Here is a 12267-nt window from a genome sequence, read left to right as displayed (position 1 = left end):
TAGTCGCAGTTGAGGAGAGGCTCTTTGGCGGTATCCCCAAGTGCTTGATCAACTTCAAGGGCACGATGCTCAGCGCAGACCCCGGATCGACCTGAATCCGATCCACTTTCGACGAGCCGACGTATCCCGTGAAGTACAGTGGCCGGTCATGAGATGTGCTCTTGATGAGCATATCCTCAAGGGTGAAAGTGATGCACGGGACCCGTCTTTCAGAGACTTGGCAGCAAGTTGCACATCCCTGTTCTGCCTCCGTTTCTTTCGAGAAATGGGTATAGAACGCCTCTGAGTCGGCCAGCGCCTCTTAGAGGGCCTCTCGGGTGGACCTGGACAACCAGAGGAGGTCGTACATGGTGATTCGCGCGGGAATGCTTTTCAGTTGTGCGAGCACGTTGAACCGGAAAGGCTGGCGGCTTGTGCTTGGTCCGTCCTGATTGGGAGGGGTTGCTGCGACTGGCCTCGCGGGAGGTCCTGCCAGGTTCTCCGCCCTCGCGGGATATTCTTTCGCGAATTCTTTCCCTGCCCTCGTGGCGAAGACGTTGGTGTCTTCTTCAGAGTCGGTTAGGGCAGTCATCGCCGTGTCATCTCTACCTAGGATGGCGGAGACAACGTTGCAGTGCTTCCTCTTAGCCTCCTTGGCAGGCTGTGCAGTCCACTGCTCGTCATGGAGGAGGTCTAGATGGACCCACATCACCTGCCCATCTGGCAGAGTTTGTGGGACCAAACCCTTTTCCCGCTGGTGGTGAGGATCATCGTTAGTGATCTTCAAGACCGCCTTGGGGATAGGGATTACCCCTGCAGGGGCTTGAACCTCTGGGAGATCTGTCCCGAAGCTTAAAGTGATCATGTTCGTAGTCACTTGCTTCTGGACTTTCTCTTTCTTCAAAACCCCCGCGTCGTAGAGGGCCTGGAGCTTGTCCTTAAGGACGTAGCATTTGGTTGTGTGGTGGCCAAGGAATCTGTGATATGCACAGTAACTTGGGTCACCGATTTTGTCAGCCTCCTCAGGCTTGGCGGCTTCTGGCAACTTAATTCGCCCCCTCTTGAGTAGAGTGTCGAAGGTCGCCACCACCTGGTCTTCTTTGAAATCATATTGCCGTTGGGGGCGTGGTTCAAATTGCCTGGGTTTAGGCTTTTGAGCGGCCTTCGGCGCCGGGGCGGTGTCGACTGCCATGATTTCTTTTCCCCTCGACCGAGGAGGATTCTTTGGCGCAGCTGGCTCTGCTGCTCCCTTTTTGGACTGCGGCTCTTCGGCCTCCAGCCTCTTGATCATATTTTCAACTTGCTCGCCTTGGCGAACAAGCTCCTTCCAAGTCCGGGTCTCTACTGCCCCTATTTTGGACAGGATATGGATCGACAGATTGTTGCAGCACATCTCAATCAGCGTCGCCTCGGAAACTTGGTCCCGACAGTGGACTGATCGATTCTGAAATCTCTTCACGAAGTCGTTGACCGACTCCGACTGCTTCTTAGCGAGGAGAGTGGCCATTGACACTTCCGTGTCGTCGCCGAAGAAGCGGGCGAGGAAGAGCTTCTCGACGTCGGCCCATGCCTTGATAGAGCCGGGCTCCAGTTTGCAGAACCATTCAAAGGCCACCCCCTTGAGGGTACCTATGAATAGTCGAGTAAGAATGGCGTCATTCCTCGTAAGAAATCCGGTCTGCGCCATGAAGTAGTAGATGTGCTGAGAGGGTGATCCCTTGCCATCAAACTGTACCAAGCTGATTGGCTTGAACTTTGCTGGGTATGGGACCGTGTCCCATTCGATAGGGTAGGGACGTACCACCCCCAGCTTGTTCATGTTTTGCTGGAGCTTCAGCGCGTTGAGATGGTCCTGGAACTCGTCGAACCTTTTGTCACGGGTGCTATCCCCAGTGTGCGATGTTCCTATCGACGTTTTGGAGGAGTAATCAGAATGCTACCCACTCCCTGTCCCTAGTTTGTCGGGCTAAGGGACGTTGGGTCCTCTTCTTCTTCTTCTTCTTGTTTAGCAGTTGCTCCATCATTTCTCTTAGAGAGTCGAGGGTCGCCTGCTGTTCCTCCAGCTTTTGAGCCATTGTCTGCTCGGTGTTGAGTTCGGTCATGTGCACTCTTGCCTGCGCGTCTTGACTTGAACGCGAGGTCTGGGATGTGGCCGCCGCCGAATGAACCTCGTCTTCGCCGCAGGAGGGGGGTATCAGGGTAGAGTAATCAAACCCAATGCTTGCCCCCCTGCGACTACGTGTTCGCTGGAATATGCCGTCCTGCCGGCGTCGAGCGAACCGAGTGTTGGGTCTTAGGACGGAGTCCGAGTCTGGCGAGTCGGAGAGTACCGCCTTCCCCTTATCTGTCATGTTAACAGTGGCGGATGAGAGCTCTAGGTCGTCAGCAGCGCGTTTTTTTTTGTGACGACGCCTTTGACGGGAGGGCCTTGGTCGAGAGGACTGTTGTGACTGTCTCTCGAACACCGAAGGTCTCGCCGTTCCGACGCATTGGCAGTCGGCGAGGACCGTGTAGATGAGTCTCTCGCAGTGGCACTGAGGATTCGCCTCCTGCATAGTACGTTTGCGAGTTAAGTATTCCCTAAGGTCTTCTGTGGGCGGTTGGTGACAACCCCCAGCTTCAGAAGAGTCGCTCGGGTGAGCGCATGAGAGATTTTTGGATGCGCTCTCTGATGCGCGTTGGGTGGAATGCTTTGGTGCTGGGGTTGGACGATCTCGCCTTGACTGGCGAGTCTTCGCGTTTGAGCGAACTCTAGTACATTGGCGGGTTTCAACCCTTCGTTTGGAAGAGGGGGTTCGCGAGGAATCGCCTACCCCTTTACTTTCATGTTTATCCGCCAAATGATTGGATGGCTCTGTCGTCCTCGGTCGGCGCTCCTGATTTGGAGGGCCTTCCGAGGTCGGGCAGCTTGCCTTCCTGTCTAGTGTTTCTCGGGCCTGTGTGATGGTTCAGGCCATTATGAGAAATGGAGGTTTGGACCCCCTGTCTGACGGGTGTTTGCCGTCGCTGTTGGTTAGTTCTCCCAGCGGGGAGAACGTCACCGTGGGTTGTGGCATTGCGGTTTGTACCGGAGTGAACTGGCACTTCCTCCGAGGTAGGTGTCTGTGTGGACCGCTTGGCGATCCATTTGGCAGATCCTTGCCTCTTGCGCTCGATCTCTGGCTTGGCCTTGATCGATTGCGAGGGAGTGGGCTCCTCCGACGAGACTCGGGTGGAACCTTCAGGTGCGGAAGCTTTGACCGTCTGAGGTCGGCTTCGGCGCACGACTCTGTGGCGTTTGCGGGACGCATCGCCACCAGAGGATGAGGAAGACAAGTACTCTTCGTACTTGGCCTGGTCGAACTCAATTTCTAGGGACTCCACGGTCGTCCTGACAGCAACCTCATCAAATTGAGCCACCACCATTTCGTTCGATGAAACAGCTCCTCCCACTGTGGTCGCCATCTTCTGTATGGTGTAAATTTGATTTCCCGAAAACAGGGAGTGTTCGTTTGTATTAATAAGAAAGCTTATTACAAACTAATAATCAAATGGTTACAACAGAAGCAGAGGGAATGCCCTCTTTGTTTTGTGTGGGGACTTTAGGTGGCTATAGGACGCTTCGCTCGATGCTCGTGTCGAGTCTGCTTCCCTTGGACCGTTTGACCGAGGTTGCTGGAGAGCTTCAGTTCGCAGTAGAAGCTCGAATCGATGGAGTTCGGGTCTGCTTAGTTCGCCGGCGATCGGAGCTCGGAACTAGGCAGTGGTGCTGTAATGCAAGGATCTGCTAACAGCTTGGTCTCAATTACTTTTCTCCAAGTTTTGCGACCTCTCTTCCAGTGCGCTGGAAGGGGCTTTTAAATGGAAGAAGGACAGCTTGACTACTCCTTGAATTATGGGATGTGACCATATATTGTTCAAAGACGTCCCGCTGTTCCTTCGTACCGTCAGCGGTCATTCGAAGAGCTGTGCTCCATATCACGTTTCGTAAGAGTGGGAAAGCCCCTCCTCGCATGCGTGACAAAGGCTGTCAGATGCTTGTGTGAATCTGACCAACCACCGAGCGCCGGCGGCTCTCGTCCCCTCGCTTGGACAACTGAGGTGAGCCGCATTTATGAGGGCGCAGGCTGTTTTGACACCTGTCTGCTCACTTGTACTGTAGGCGGCTATTCGGCGGGCCTGGAGTACCGTGTCTTCTCTCTTCAGACCAAGAGAGGCAGGAAAGCGTGTTCCTGGCACTCGAGTGGGTTTGGACAGTTCGCCGAATGCTGGCGGATCCGTCTCCTGACTCAGACAGCTGAAGTGAGTCGCATTTATGAATGCTCAGATCGACTCAACACCTGTCCAGTCCTTCGCACTGTACGTACTGTGAGCGGCCGCTTGACGGCCTTGGGGTACTGTGCCCTCTCCCTTTGGGTCGAGAGAGAGAGAGAGAGAGAGAGAGAGAGAGAGAGGGGAAGGCCCATCTTAGCACGTGAGGTAGCGGGTGCGGGCGGCCTCGAGATTTGCAGGCGGATTCGACTTTGGACTCGGGCAGGCGAGTTGCGTGAAAGACGAATTTCCGCGCTATTTTATGATCTCAACTCGTACAGGCGAGTCGATTATTCAGGCGAATCTGGAACCGAGCACGTTTGACGACCATGCGGCTTAGGCAGGCGACTTCTTGTGGGCGAATTTCCTGTAGGCTTATCAGAGGTATTTTTTACCGTCTACAAAGTCCTCAAAGTTGCTCCACTCGCAATATTTTGTTGTCATGTTAACATTACACCTTTGACAACCAAATCAACTTACCAATCATTGTCAATAGGATGATAGGTCCTTAAAATTGCTCAAATCGCAATCTTTCCCAACAAGACACTAAGTCTTTAAAATCTTATTCAAATCACAAATATCAAAACTCATCACTTCTGATGATAAACTCACCTAGCAAGTTTCCCCAGCGAGACGCTAATTCCTAAAATCTTGTGCAAGTCATAAGTACACATTCTCTTATCACATTAATATCAAACACCTCTGACAATCCACTTATCAATCATCTTCAATAGGATGATAAGTCCACAAAGTTACTCCGATCGTAACATTCTCTTGTCATGTTAATATCAAACACCTCTGACAATTAACTTATCGACTCTCGTCAATAGAGCAATAAGCCCTCAAAGTTTCTCCAATCGCAACAAGAATTTTGTCACGTTAACAAAACACCTCTTACAATCAACTTATCAATCCTCTTCAATAGGATGATAACTCCACAAAGTTGCTCCGATTATAACAAATTCTCATCATGTTAACATCATACCTCTAACAATCTACTTATCAATCATCTTCAATAGGATGATAAGTCCACAAAGTTGCTCTGATTATAACAAATTCCCATCATATTAACACCAAACCTCTGACAAATAAATTTATCAATCATCTTCAATAGGATGATAAGTCCACAAAGTTGCTCCTATAGCAACATTCTCTTATCACGTTAATATCAAACACCTCTGATAATTCACTTATCCTTCCTCTCCAATAGGATGATAAGTCCACAAAGTTGCTCCGATCGCAACATTCTCTTATCACGTTAATATCAAACACCTCTGACAATTAACTTATCGACTCTCGTCAATAGAGTGATAAGTCCTCAAAGTTGCTCCGATCGCAACATTCTCTTGTCACGTTAATATCAAACACCTCTGACAATCCACTTATCCATCATCTTTAATAGGATGATAAGTCCACAAAGTTGCTCCGATCGTAATATTCTCTTATCACATTAATATCAAACACCTCTGATAATTAACTTATCGACTCTCGTCAATAGAGTGATAAGTCCTCAAAGTTGCTCCAATCACAACAAGAATCTTGTCACGTTAACAAAACACCTCTGACAATCAACTTATCAATCCTCTTCAATAGGATGATAAGTCTACAAAGTTGTTCTGATCGTAACAAATTCTTGTCAAGTTAATCCTACACCTCTAACAAAACCAACTTATCGACTCTCTTCAATAGAGTGATAGGTCCACAAACCTGTCAAGTTAACATCACACCTCTGACGACCAAACCAACTTATCGACTCTCTTCAATAGAGCGATGGTCTACAAACCTATCAAGTTAACATCACACCTCTGACGACCAAATCAGCTTATTGACTCTCTTCAATAGAGCGATAGGCCCATAAAATACTGTTAGGTTAACATCACACCCCTAACAGTAAAACCCCCCAAAGAACTTGTTAATCATTTTTTTAACAAGAATAGCAAGTTTTCATTATAAAATCCCTAGTGGATTAAAGATTTTCTGAAATTATCCTAGTGATAATGAAAAAAATTTCTGAATTCCACTCTAAGTGAAAATTCATGCCAAGTTAATACTACACCTCTGGCACTTCTAACTTTCTTTCAGTGTTTCAAGTGAAAACATAACACAGGAAGAAACAGCAACAAAGCCTACATGTTCAACATCATGGCAGGTCGTTATTAATAACATCAAAATCCGTGCTTTATACGCACATAGAATTTTATCCTAAATCCTAAGTAGGGATAAGCCTACGCCTAACACACGTTGCCGGTTAGTCTTTTGCTGAGAAAATAACATCAAAATTTATGCCTCAAACGCATGGGGGACTTTATGTCGATCCCTAATTAGAGATAAGCTTACGTCTAATACGCGTTGATGGTTAGTATTTTCCCGTGAAAAGACAAAGTCTATGTATTCAAAATCATAGCATCAAATCTAAGAGAGTTCATTCTCTTAGCAAAACGTTACATGTGAAAGGGATACAAATAATTCACATGCTAGCCCGACTCAAACGGTAACCGGTAAAGGCTTATCAAATCCGTTGATGGTTGAGGCTTTGCCAAAAATCCTATGAATGTATGCGGGCCCATCAGCTGAATGGAGGTGAGCTGTGACGAGACGTTTGATAGCTTCTGCTGATGAGTAGCTTGTACCGTCGCTACAGTTTCTATTTGAAGCTCATCATCACACAGGTCTTGTGTGGCAAATCTTTTCAACCAAGATGCATTTGAAGCGGGTGCAGAGAATAACTCCTTTATGACAAGGAGTCAACAGCTCCAAGATCAGAGTTGAGATCCAAAGTATTCCGAAAATTCGTTCCAGTCAACCGCGAACTTTCGAAAACTTTGGAGTGGGTTCTGTAGGCTGTCTAAAAATTACTACAGATAGCTTATCTTCATCAAACACCAATGATGGAAGCTACAATTTGACGGCTTCCAGAAGACTATAATTTAAAGACTTTTACGTAGATCGATGAAGGTTACAATCTAACGATCTTCACAACAATTGATAAAAACTCTAAATCAACAACCTTCATAATCAACATCGGGAATTATAATCTGATGACTCTCACATATTAAAGAGCTAAAGCAAAGGTTACAAAATGACGATCTTTTCAACGCTCTGACAGAAAGAGACTACAAATTGACGGTCTCTTCAAACCAAGACACAGAAATCCTCCCCGCGTACCAGCATCAAGACGCACCGTGTTCACAGCCGCTGACGTAGTTCAAATGAAGCTCACATTCAATTCCAAATGCTACAAACGCAGCTCAGATCCAGCTGCCAACGCAGCTCATATTCGACCGCAAATGCAGCCTCCGAAAGCTACCAACACATCTTCCATCTACTGCCAAACGCAGCTTCCATCCGCTGCCAAACACAGCTTCCAAGTTGCTAATGCAGCTTCCAACAATATGCCAATGCAACTTCCAAATGCTGCAAATGCAGCTTCTAGATGCTGTAAATGAGCTTCCAAACGCTACGTCCGAGCTTCCAGACGCTGCGTTCAAGCTTCTAGATACTGCGTTTGAACATAGAATTAACGTCAGAACACGAATTTTGCGTTTGACTCATTCAAACACGAGCTGAACGGTTTTAAAACTATTTCCCACGATCTGAGAGGATCACAACTCCACTCAGGAGTGATTTAAGGGACGGTTACATCCTATTAGCCCCACAAAGGAGCGATTTTAGGGGCGGTTACACCCCCTAATCGCCCATAAATAGCTAAAAGATCAGCTTAGTTCGGGGAGAGATCAGAGAGAGGGGGGATATCTTTGGATCTTTGAGAATTTTGGAGATCTAGAGATCGACATCTTCGGATCATATTCTCGGCAACAGATTCTTGGAGCTATCTTCGTGTTTGGCTTGTCTAACCAATTACGGTTAAGATCAATCAACTCTTTTACAAGAGTTTAAACTCGCTCTGAGTTATCAGCTCATTCAGAGTTTTCAAACTTACCACGCAAGTCCTCCATAGCGTCAAATCGTGAGGAGAAGATACCGTTCCAGTAAAACAAGACGTTCGGATCGTCAACGAGAAGCAAACACGACGCGAGCATTCGAGAGAGGCATCTCATCGCTACCGTGAAGAACCCAGACTTAAACAAAGGGAAGAATTCAGATCAATTCTCCTCTCTTTTGTAACCGGAAATCCAAATTGTAATTGAGATTGAGAGAATATAAATCAAATATATTTCTTTCGCTTTTCTTTTACTACAAATTTTCTACCAAACAAGGGAAAACTCCCGCTCTTGTGAAAATACTAGCCCTAACGGTTGGAACCGTTGGGGCTGATAAAGGTTGTCCCAATGGTTCCAACCACCCATTGGGACTGTTGGCTTTTGTACTAGTGACAACTTTAGGGTCCAACTTAGAATATTTCCTACACACATTCCTCGTGGAATTGATATTGTAACTATACTATAACTTGATTGTGCACTTAAAATCTCAACACTATTTCCACAATACATTAGAGATATACAATATGGGAAGTTTCTGTTGGATTTTTTGGTCAAAACTGCTTTCCAAAGTGAGTTTTCAAACTATATATATATATTAACTACAAATACTTTTCATAAATATTTAGTAGCCTAGTGGAAAGTTTATGTTTTGGTGTTTCAAAAGGTCCCTTGTTCGAGGCTTAACAACGACAAGTGGAGAAGTGTTTTATTTGAATTAATCCCTCATAAGTTCTAATGGGTCATGGGTCGTGGGTCGTGGGTCATAGGTCATTGGCCGTGAGCCGTGGGCCGTGGGCCGTGGACTAATGTGCCGGGGATCGGGGCTAATCGGGCTGAGGTGCTAAGTGGCGTTTTGTTAGGCGTACTTTGCACACGGTCCACGACTAAGGATCGGGGCTAATCAGGTCTAATGGGTCGGGGATCGGGGCTAATAGGGGCTAATCGGGCTGAGGCGCTGAGTGGCACAGTTGTATTCTCCAAGACCTTCCATTAACAGAATTACAATGCACAATTACAATCTATTATGATAATCAGGCAACAGGTGCTGTGGCAGCAAACTCATTATTCAATTGAAAGAAGCGGACCATTTTTCTGAAGTATGGCTATTTGAGAGAACTCATTTGTCAAGGAGTCATCTCGGTGATTGACGTTTGGTCTTCAGAGAATGTGGCTGATCCTTTGACTAAAGGTCTAAAAAAAGGACATAGTCGAAAGGATGTCTGCTGCAATGGGTCTCGAAGTTTTGTGAGTCTTACAAATACTTACCATGTTCATCCAATTATTAGTTCAAAGCTTACGCTACTAATAATAAAGATAACTAGTTCAAAAGTCAAGTAAGATTTGTAAAGTTTGGTGAGTGTTACAAATACTTATCATTTCGTCAAGTTATTAGTTCAAAGCTTACGCTACTAATGACAAGATGGTTGGTTCAAAAGTCAAATAAGATTTACAAGTGAAATCCTATCATGTAAAGAGGTTGGTTGTTAAGCCTTGATGAGTCCAAAGTATTCGGATGCGGGATGTTGGATAGGTAACATGCCTAAAGGACTCACTGATAATCCTATCATGTAAAGGGCTTGGCTGTTAAGCCTTAATGGGTCCAAATCATTTCGGATGCGAGGTGTTAGGTAGGAAACACGCCTAAAGGACTCACCTAGAATCCTATCATGAGAGAGGATGGCTCTTAAGCCCAAATGAGTTGAAAGTATTTCGGATGCAGGATGTTTGCTAGGAAACATGCCTAAAGAACTCACCTATGCCTGGGTGGAGATTTGAACGTCTCCTATGGTGTCGTGTGGAAAGATACCTAGAGCCCTAGCAGAAACCAGGACTAGCACAGGGCTATAAATGTGCAAAGGCAAAGGCAAGTGTGGTTCAAAGTGAAAACTGCCATAGATGAGTTTGATCTTGTGTGATCCCTAGATTTTAGACATGTGCTGGTTTAAGTCTCTACGACACCATGTATCTATCTTCTATTCAGTTGGTCTAAGGGGGATTCAAGTCCTTGCGACATCTACCTTATGCACAACGATTGAAACAACGGCACATAACACGACACTAGTTTAAAAACTTGTGGGGGATTGTTAGATTTTTTAGTCAAAACTGCTTTCCAAAATGAGTTTTCAAACTATATATATATTAACTACAAGTACTTTTCATAAATGCTTAGTAACCTAGTGGAAAGTTTATGTTTTGGTGTTTCAAAAGGTCCCTTGTTCGAGGCTTGCCAACGACAAGCCGAGAAGTATTTTATTTGAATTAATCTCTCATAAGTTCTAGCGGGTCGTGGGTCGTGGGTCGTGGGTCGTGGGCCAATAGGCTAGGGATCGGGGCTAATCGGGCTGAGGCGCTAAGTGGCACTTTGTTAGGCGCACTTTGCACTTCGCACGGAGACATCGGGGTGAGGTGGCGCTGTTTGGCGCCACGAAGGTTGCCTCACAGACTGCTTTGCAGCATACGGACGAGCTACAGATTCGCACGAGGGTGTGATCCTAGCGTTCTCGGAGTCAGACGAGATTCACCTGTTTGATGAGGTTCGATTGTTCGACGAGGTTCGTCTGTCATACGAGGTTTGCCTGTTTGATAATGTTCACTCATTCGATGAGGTTCGTATGTCATACGAGGTTTACCTATTTGACGAGGTTTGCTCGTTCGACGAGGTTCGTCTGTCATACGAGGTTTGCCTGTTTGACGATATTCACTCGTTCAACGAGGTTCGTCTGTCATACGAGGTTCATCTAATTGACGAGGTTCATCTGTCATACGAGGTTCGCCTGTATGACGAGGTTCATTTGTCAAACGAGGTTCGTTTGATCTGCTGAGTCATGACCCTTGCGTTTCGTAGCAACACGTCCATTGATTGCATCGTATTCAAGAGTTACTGCATGCAGCAGTTACAACAGCAATTAAATCAATTTAATGCATTGATGTTACAATCTTAATTGCCATTGAGAATTATAACAATCACATTAATTGCTAGTGACTCTTGAGCTGGCCTTAGAGGCCTATAAATAGCGCCCTTGGGCAGCTCTTGGTTGCTGCGGAAAACTCTCGCGAGCGTGGAATACGAACGTCGTTATACACACGCGAGCTTAGAAAACGAACGTCGGATCGACGTTGTTGTTGCTGTTGTTGTGCTGCTGCTACAGGAACTCTGTGCTTGCAGAACCCTGAAACCGAGAGGTTTTGAACCGAAAGGTTCTGAGATCGAGGAGATCTTTTGCCTTGACCGAAAGGTCTTATAGATCGAGGAGATCTTGACAGTACTGGGTTGGTGCACACTAGAGTACTGTACTGCTGTTCCTGGAAGCAGTTTGGCCTTGGGATCCTTGCACTAGAGTAGGCCAAATATTGCTTTAAGCACAACGTTTCACAAATGACAGCAGTTAATTGAAAAAATAAAATAACAACACATCTAAATTCCTCTGTTTAATTCCAGATTTAACCTCAATTTCTAACTGTTTCTTGCACCTAGACTACCTCATTTGTTTGGAAGCAGCTTCTTAAAGTTAGAAGCTTTGCTTTGCAGAGATGGGGAAATATTGAGGGAGTTTTAAAGGCTATGAAGGGTTGAATTGTGAAGGCAGATTCAATATTTCCCTTGCTTATTACGCCCATCTCTTTTATTCTTTTGTTGATTATGCAACAAAGGCTCCTCGCAATGTGTCGTTTACAAAATTTTGGAGTGTCTGTTGGTCAAACCACTTGTGTTTTTATGCAACACAGGTCCCGATTCTCATTCCCACCTATTTTTTAATTGCGCCTTTGGCGCAGACGGGAATCAAACCCAAACCCCCCACGAAGGAGCGACATGACTTTAATTGCCATATGACCTATTGGTCCGCCACCCTCATTCCCACCTATTCTTTTAATATCCCTTTGCCTGGTTTCAGATTATGAATTGGTTGAAGGTTTTCTTCCTAATCACGCGATTGAAGTTGCTTGCTTAGATGGTTCACCGTGCATCTCAAAGGTACAAAATATGTTAGACATGTGAAACGCTTTGCCTTGCCTCTACTGCTTATGCTATTTGGCGCCAAAGGAATCAAAGATTTCA

This window comes from Asparagus officinalis, chromosome 8 (genome assembly GCF_001876935.1).
Source record: "Asparagus officinalis chromosome 8, Aspof.V1, whole genome shotgun sequence".
NCBI classification, from domain to species: Eukaryota; Viridiplantae; Streptophyta; class Magnoliopsida; order Asparagales; family Asparagaceae; genus Asparagus; species Asparagus officinalis.
Note: the sequence above shows the minus strand (reverse complement) of the source record.